The sequence below is a fragment of the Rhagoletis zephyria genome, unplaced genomic scaffold (genome assembly GCF_001687245.7).
Source record: "Rhagoletis zephyria isolate East Lansing unplaced genomic scaffold, Rhagoletis_zephyria_1.1 Rzeph_scaffold_17984, whole genome shotgun sequence".
In the NCBI taxonomy this organism is placed as follows: Eukaryota; Metazoa; Arthropoda; class Insecta; order Diptera; family Tephritidae; genus Rhagoletis; species Rhagoletis zephyria.
In genome coordinates, this window is record NW_016175045.1 from 1 (window position 1) to 7,551 (window position 7,551).

Consider the following 7,551-nt stretch of genomic DNA (forward strand, 5'->3'; position numbering starts at 1 on the left):
AGTCCGGGAAAAATATTGTCGTTCCCCTGATCACAGGACCTCCTGGACAGAGATTCCGGATTCCTTCAACTTTTCGAACTTTTTGGAAAAAAGTCCAATAATGACTGAAAAATTCGAGCTTCTAGTAATAACTGTTGAACTTGGCCAAATATTCTTTAAGTCCGAAATAAAAGTCCTTTCGTAATAATAAACAAATCGCCTATCCGAATTAAACAAACTTGGTATCAACTGAAAAAACTATACATAAATAGGTGGCAACCTTCATTTAGATATTTCTGTTTGACAGCTATTCAGGCCTCTTCCATTTGATACCAAATTGTTTGATTTGGATAAGCAGTTTGTTTATCCAGTTATTACTGGACTAAACAAATAAAAGTCCGTGTTAACCGATTATTTTATTTCAAATAAAATAAAAGTCCAATGATAACTTTTTTCTAGGGACTTTTATTATACAAGTTACAAAAGTCCGGGTCCCTGTATGAAACCCCTCCTTCCCAAGACGAGCCGCCTGATAACCGTATTTTTATAGAACTCGTGTGTGTTTGAATTTAATTCAACTTTTCAAACAGGTGGCAACCTTCTTCAAAACACACAAAGCAGGACGAACAGGTATTGAAAATGCCCTTTTAATTAATTTTATTTTTTTAGTTAATAGAGTAAGAAGACGAATTTCGAGGATGTGGTCTAGTGTAGATTAGTCCTTAACATATATTTTTTTTTCACAAAAGGGATTGTAAAATTTCAAGTGTTCACTAAACGAGATTAATTTATAAATTATTAAAAATCATTTCGGTGTGCCTTGATAGGCCATAATATCTCTCACTTGTTTTCTCGGGTATTGTTCCAAAGTACTCCTAACTACTTCCGCACAAACGACGCTTTTTCGCCTAGAACTCATAAATGGCATTATGAACGGGAATTGCTAGCACTCCTGCAGCTACAATGCCATAACAACCCGCTTGAGCCACCAGACCAATTGCATATTGGCGACGATGAAATTTAGTTTTTCGTTATTCGTTAGGTTTTTGAACATTCTTTAGATGGCGGAATATATGTATGTATGTACATAACATAGATACGTATGTATATAACTAGATGTAAGTCAAGTCCTTGTAGCATTACTTACTTATTGAAAATGTTGCTAGTGAAACTGTTATAAAACTGAACACCGTTAGACCAACAGCCAGACCGATGCGCGTGCTGTTAAATGTCAACGAAAAATTATGCGAATTATTTTCAAATTGTATCAACTTACTGCACCCAAAATGGCATAAATGGCGCCAGCAATTTCACTAGAAATGATGGAGTAATATCAGCTATCAGCACCGCACAGGTGGACATTTTATTGCACTGGCGTCGTTCGCATGTACATGGTCCTAGAAACAACACATTTGCCATTTTAAGTTCTCTGGGAATATTTATCTGTATTCAGTCTTTTCAATTAAGCTAATACTTACTACATTTTCAAATTTTGAAATGATATCATGTGCCGCGGTTAACATCACCACATAACCATAGTTGTTGCATAAGCCGAGTATCCAATAGACCGTAAGGTCACGCCGTAGACCCCTATCCTTATCCTGGTTCAGATGCTGCGTCGGCCATGCGATTAAAGGAGAAATCATTATATTACCTTCAAAAATTGCTCGCTATTGTAATCCGGCATCTAAAGAAATACTAAAGCGCGGATTTTATGCAGGAAAGTATGTATCTATAAACTTTAATTGAATTTCGATAAAGGTTTATAGGGGGTGGTCTCAAAAGTACCCGGTGTAACCTAGAGATGGCGATGGTTATTGAAAAAATATCACTGTGTTAAAAAGTACACAATCTATAAAGCATATGTTTCAAGTTTGAAGATGCCACGTTGTTGAGTATATGCTTGGCAGCCGTCAAAAACGAACTAATGACCTGGCAAGGAAAGGCATCCTTGAGACGTTATCACCGGGTATAAAGCAGCTGGGGATACCTCGGCCCTCTTGTACGCTCATCGAGTGTTGGGCTTAAACTAAGACATGCGCAACTATATGATCTTTCTGGCCTGGGTAGGACCGGGGGCAGTCAAAGCCTATGCTTACAAAGCCTCAGCTCTCGCTTTTGGTGGGTGTTCCGCTCGGCCATTGTGGGATTGATATTCACGCGGTAAGTTTGGGAGTCCTATATGAACCTTCCTGTATCAGCTATTAAAAGGATGATGAGGTGGAATAATCTCAAGACTTTCGATTAGACGGACCAGCCTTCGCGGGGCTATGGTGTAAACATTTTGGCTCGCACTTCCTGACTATCCCCGAGGAGCTCTCAGGCATTGAAATTACCAGCATTCGTAGTTACGTGCTAACCTACGTGCTAACGTAACCTAATCTAGATTCGCTTGCGAATTCTTCCTTTTTATTCTTGTAGTCCTGTTACGTAGATCACCAGATCGTTTGTATAGTATAGTAGGAAGAGGAGTTCGTCTATACTAAGTAAATTCAGTAATTTAAAATCACAAAATTTTCAACAACCACTGGAAATAGTTAAACATGGACTACTAGAATGTTTAGTACTGCGTCAGAACATAAATGATATCACATCATATGTACATATTAATTTTTCTCCCACACGATCTTATTCCACTCATAACTTTTAATCACAGAAACAACCGCGATTTTAGACCAAACAAATTTCCGAAAGTAAACAAAACATATTTAATCGTTAGCTTATGACTTTGCCCCCTCTTGGTCAGAAAACACTCTTTACAAACGGCTATTGTTTAAAAATTATAAGAGATACATATTTCTGCCCTTAGCTCGAAAAAGTAAGATCTGAATTTTTTACTTCCAGATTAAAATCTCTCATGAGCCAATTAATCAACAACTTAACATCTCAGAGCTACATTTCTAACATTAGTGTGTAGGTGCAAACATACATACGTGCTTATCAGCAAAGCTCTCACTTCTAAGCTTTTAAGCCGCAAAATTGGCGCTAAGCATTAAAATTCGATCAATAGAGCAATCAGTCGTAGTCGAGTAGCCAGTGGTATCAAGTGTCTACTATACACCTAAGTGGCTAATGACCTAAAACCAATACTGATAATATTATAAATGTACTTATGTACATATTAAACTAAATCTCGGATAAGTAAAGTACGAATACGTCACCGCGATTTGCTATGTTTTGGCTTATATTGAAATACCTGCTCGGTTACGCGCTAATCAGCTTTGATGTAATAATCAATAATCATCTAGCGGCTGCTGATGCCACAGTGGAGCAAGATGGCGAGAAACCGCATATAATTTTCATACTAGCTGATGATTTGGTAAGTAATTTAGTGACAGCAAGTAGAAATAAGTATTAAAGGAGTGTCAACAGAGGGTACTTGTAGTGTTTAGGCATACCGAACAAAGTTGCAGCCAACTTCAAATTGAAGCATCATCATTTAACAGCATTTCTTCGTTCGACGACTATGTCAATTTTTGTGCCTTGAAAACTCGATTCGCGGGAAGCATCGGTATTTTGCTTACATCGGAAGAAAAGTGCAACAGGAAGTTTTCGGCTGCTGTGCGAGGCTTACCGAAAGCATGCTCCATAAATTTCTACCCATCAGTACTGGTTTCGACGTTTCAAAAGCCACGACATCAACGTTTGTAAACGCCGAATTGGAGGCAAATTTGGACAAAGACACGTGCCAAACCTTGTGTGGCAATATTAGAGGTCAGTCAACCAGGCATTTCATTGCGATTGCAAGCCATTGTTGCCTCAAATGCTCGTTCGAGGTCGTTTTTTAACGAAAAATTTATTCATTGCCACAATCCAAGGCGCCAGAAGGCATATCGATGCCAAAGCCAAATATTCAATGGCAGCAAGGTAATGTTCTCAATTTGGTGAAACCAAAAGGGAGTCCTGTATCATGATCTTCTGAAAGGTGGTCAGTCGATCGACAACATATGATGCATTTGAAGCAGATGTGAATCACTGATCTTTTACCACGACAATGCTCGGGCATAAGCACACGTTGTCAAAACTTATTTCGAAGGTACCGGATGGGAAGTCATAACCCACCCGCCTTACAAACCCAGACTTTGCACCATCAGACTACCATTTGTTGCGGTCGATGCAGAATTCCCTTACGGTTCTTTGTCTCTAAAGACGAGCAGGTTGATTGATGCGGAATCCATGCATTGGCAGAAAAGTGGGGAAAAGTCATAGCTGGCGATGGGCAATACATTCAATGTTTGGTCTACAGTTGTGGGACTGCAAGATCTGCTCAAGTACCGAAAAGCGGACAGGGTTTTTAAAAGAACTGAGGGTTTCAGACTTACAAGAATAAGCTGAATAAAATGTAGGCTAACTTTTGACTTAAGTCCAAAAAATGTCTAAACTAAGTTAAGTTGAGTTGTAAAAACCAGCCCTGTGTGTAGTTCATACGACAAGAAACTTACTGATTTCTTTCTATCTTCAAGATGAACAGACTTAAGACTTCTTGTGGGATTGAAAACAGGGCATTATTTGCTATCAGCACATGCGTTTAAATTAGGTCTTATAGAAGACAAAAAGTAACTGTGGAGCTAATTACCAAAGGAACGGCGATATTCTTTAACATTGTGTTAAAGCACTGTTTCATGGGTCGTAAACGTGTCTGGCAACGCTACGGGTATTCTATTTGTCTATGCGAGACGTCTTAAGGTCAGCCAGCATAACCTAACCTAACTTACTTGTATACACAATATGTATGCCGTAAAAATCAACAGCCTAAGTAGTATTAAATAGATTTGTAGCTACGGAGTTTTAAGCATGCTTTTCTATATTATTTTACACCTTCTAGGGCTTCGATGACATTAGCTTTCACGGCTCGCGGGAATTTCTCACACCCAATATCGATGCGCTCGGATATCATGGTAAAATATTGGAACATCTGTATGCGCCAGCTATCTGTACACCATCGCGTGGAGCGCTCATGACTGGCCGGTATCCGATACACACAGGTCTGGAGTGATTTTGCGGAAACAATTCTAAATCCACTCTCACAAGCTTGTTTTTATACACAGGGACACAACATTTTGTTATTAGCAACGAAGAACCATGGGGATTGCCGACAAATATTACTATGTTACCAGAAATCTTTCAAAAAGCTGGCTACTCCACTAATTTGGTGGGTAAGTGGCATTTGGGTTTTGCAAAACGTGAATTCACGCCCACTCATAGAGGTTTCGATTATCACTATGGCTATTGGGGTGGCTTTGTAGACTACTATCAGCGACGCAGTCTCATGCCGGTAGGTTGGCATTATAGAGAGAATACTGTATAGAGAGTCTCAGAGTTATTAATAAGCTCACCTTCTGTCGCAGGTACCCGGCTACTCTATGGGCTATGATTTTCGTCGCAATATGGAGCTGGAATGTGCAGAACGTGGCACATATGCAACGGATCTTTTCACGCGTGAAGCTGAGCGTATAATACTGGCGAATAATAATACAAAGCCGCTTTTGCTCGTTTTGAGTCATTTGGCAGTGCATACGGGTAATTCGGATGATCCCTTGCAGGCGCCAGAGGAAGAAATTGCAAAATTTCAATACATCAAGGATCCTAACAGGCGAACTTATGCGGGTAAGTAGATGCAATGAATGACGTTAGCATAACGCTGTAAACTAGGCTGTGTGAAGTTGACACCTCATAATTAGAACTTTAGAACGAACTGTATCAGGTTCGTTTGTCCCAGGTTAGCGCAAACTTTTCTTTCGTTAGCTCAACCTGGGTTCGAAATTTTTAACAAATTTGTTCTTGAGTACTAAAAGGTTTCTATGGCGAAGAAACTTTATTTATGCCAATGCAACGACATAAATAATATTTAGTATCGAAAACAATAGCGATTAATCTATCTATCAATATATCGAAAAATGTATAGAAAATGGTATCGACAAATTTTATAAATTTAACGAAAAAACCGTTGAAAAATTTACGTAAATAGCAACAATTTTTAAAATACATATTTTGGTGACGGCACCATAACCAAATGTGATTCTATGTATGTATATACTAAGTATAACTATTTCCTTTCACAATCCACAGCCATGGTCTCACGCCTGGATCAAAGCGTAGGACGTATTATACAAACGCTCGAAAAGGCCAATATGCTCAAGAACTCCATAGTGATATTCCACTCTGATAACGGTGGACCTTCGGTTGGACTGTTTGCAAACTCTGCTTCCAACTTTCCATTGAGAGGGGTACAAAAATTTTCTTTCCCAACCCAAGTACACTAACCATTACTAAAATACCTTTCCTTGCATCTTTTCACAGCAAAAAAACACTCCGTGGGAGGGTGGTCGTGCGTGTAGCTGGCGCCATTTGGAGTCCTCTCATGCGTGAACGTGCCTCACTCTTTCATCCAACAATGTACATTGGGGATTGGTTACCCACGCTAGCTGCTGCTGCCAACATACCATTGAATCGCTCTGCGCTGCCGCTTGGATGGCATCAATTTATGGCCAGCGCTTAGTGGCGATTCCTCTAATCACAGTCAACCGAAAAAAAATCGTGAAATAGTGCACTTTCTTGATGATATATGGCACGTGGATCGCTTTCCAGCAAGGCGATTGGAAATATGTGAAAGGTACCACTTCAGCGGGACGCCTCGATAATCTGCTCACCTATCGCGAGCTCGTCGACACTGATCCGCGTAGTTTAGACTACTTCGCGGCAGTGGAAAATTCAACAACCTCGCAAGTATTGCGTAAATATGACGAATCACAGCTGCGCGCGAGCAGGTAGAGCAGCTACGTATGAGGCTACAATACGCTGCGGCACGGGCGTGCAACGTAGCTGTAATGCACTTCTTGAGGAGTGTCTCTACAATGTGGCTGTGGATCCGTGTGAACGGAATAATTTAGCTGCCTCGCGTGAGTATAGCGATGTGCTGGCACGCATGCGCAGAGCGTGTACGGCAGCATAGACGCACCGCTTGGCCACCGGGCAACCAGAAGGGGTATTTCGAGTATAGTCCCTCGCATCATCGCTGCGCTTGGACGAATTTCTTGGAGGAATCTACCAGTGAAGGTGAGTAGACGTGGTACAGGGAGGGAATATTAAATATGTAAATTTCTATTACATTTGTTAAATTTTCAGATTCTTTCGATTGTGGCCTTTATGGAATGCCGTGCGAACTAGATAGTTAAAATAAAATTGCATATGGATTATCCAAATATACTTAACTGTCATAGTCATCGAAATAAAGTTTTCCACGGACTTCCGAGTTTCTAGAGTACGAGAAATGCAAAAAATATGTGTTTTTGTTGTTGTTTGTTTGATTACCTTCGCATTGCCTAAGTTAAATGAACATAAATGAAGGTGAAAAACTTGAACCCACAGAACGAAAAGCTACACTGAAAATGGAATAACGCCAAAACAGGTTTGTCTCCAAACCAAGCAAGGGATTACGGATATTCGGTCCAAAATAAAACAAACAAGATTATTGTTTAAAATATTTTCAAAAAACACGCAGTATAAGAAAAAAATTAAAGCACCCGATTAACTCTAATTGATGCGGAGCGATCAAATTTCGCCACGCTTATG

The 7,551-nt window shown here is 39.9% G+C and overlaps 1 pseudogene; it reads left to right on the forward strand.

Annotated features, from left to right (window-relative positions):
• Positions 1 to 3,066: 3,066 nt before the first annotated feature.
• LOC108380023 (arylsulfatase B-like) lies at positions 3,067 to 7,248 on the forward strand (annotated as a pseudogene).
• Positions 7,249 to 7,551: the final 303 nt, after the last annotated feature.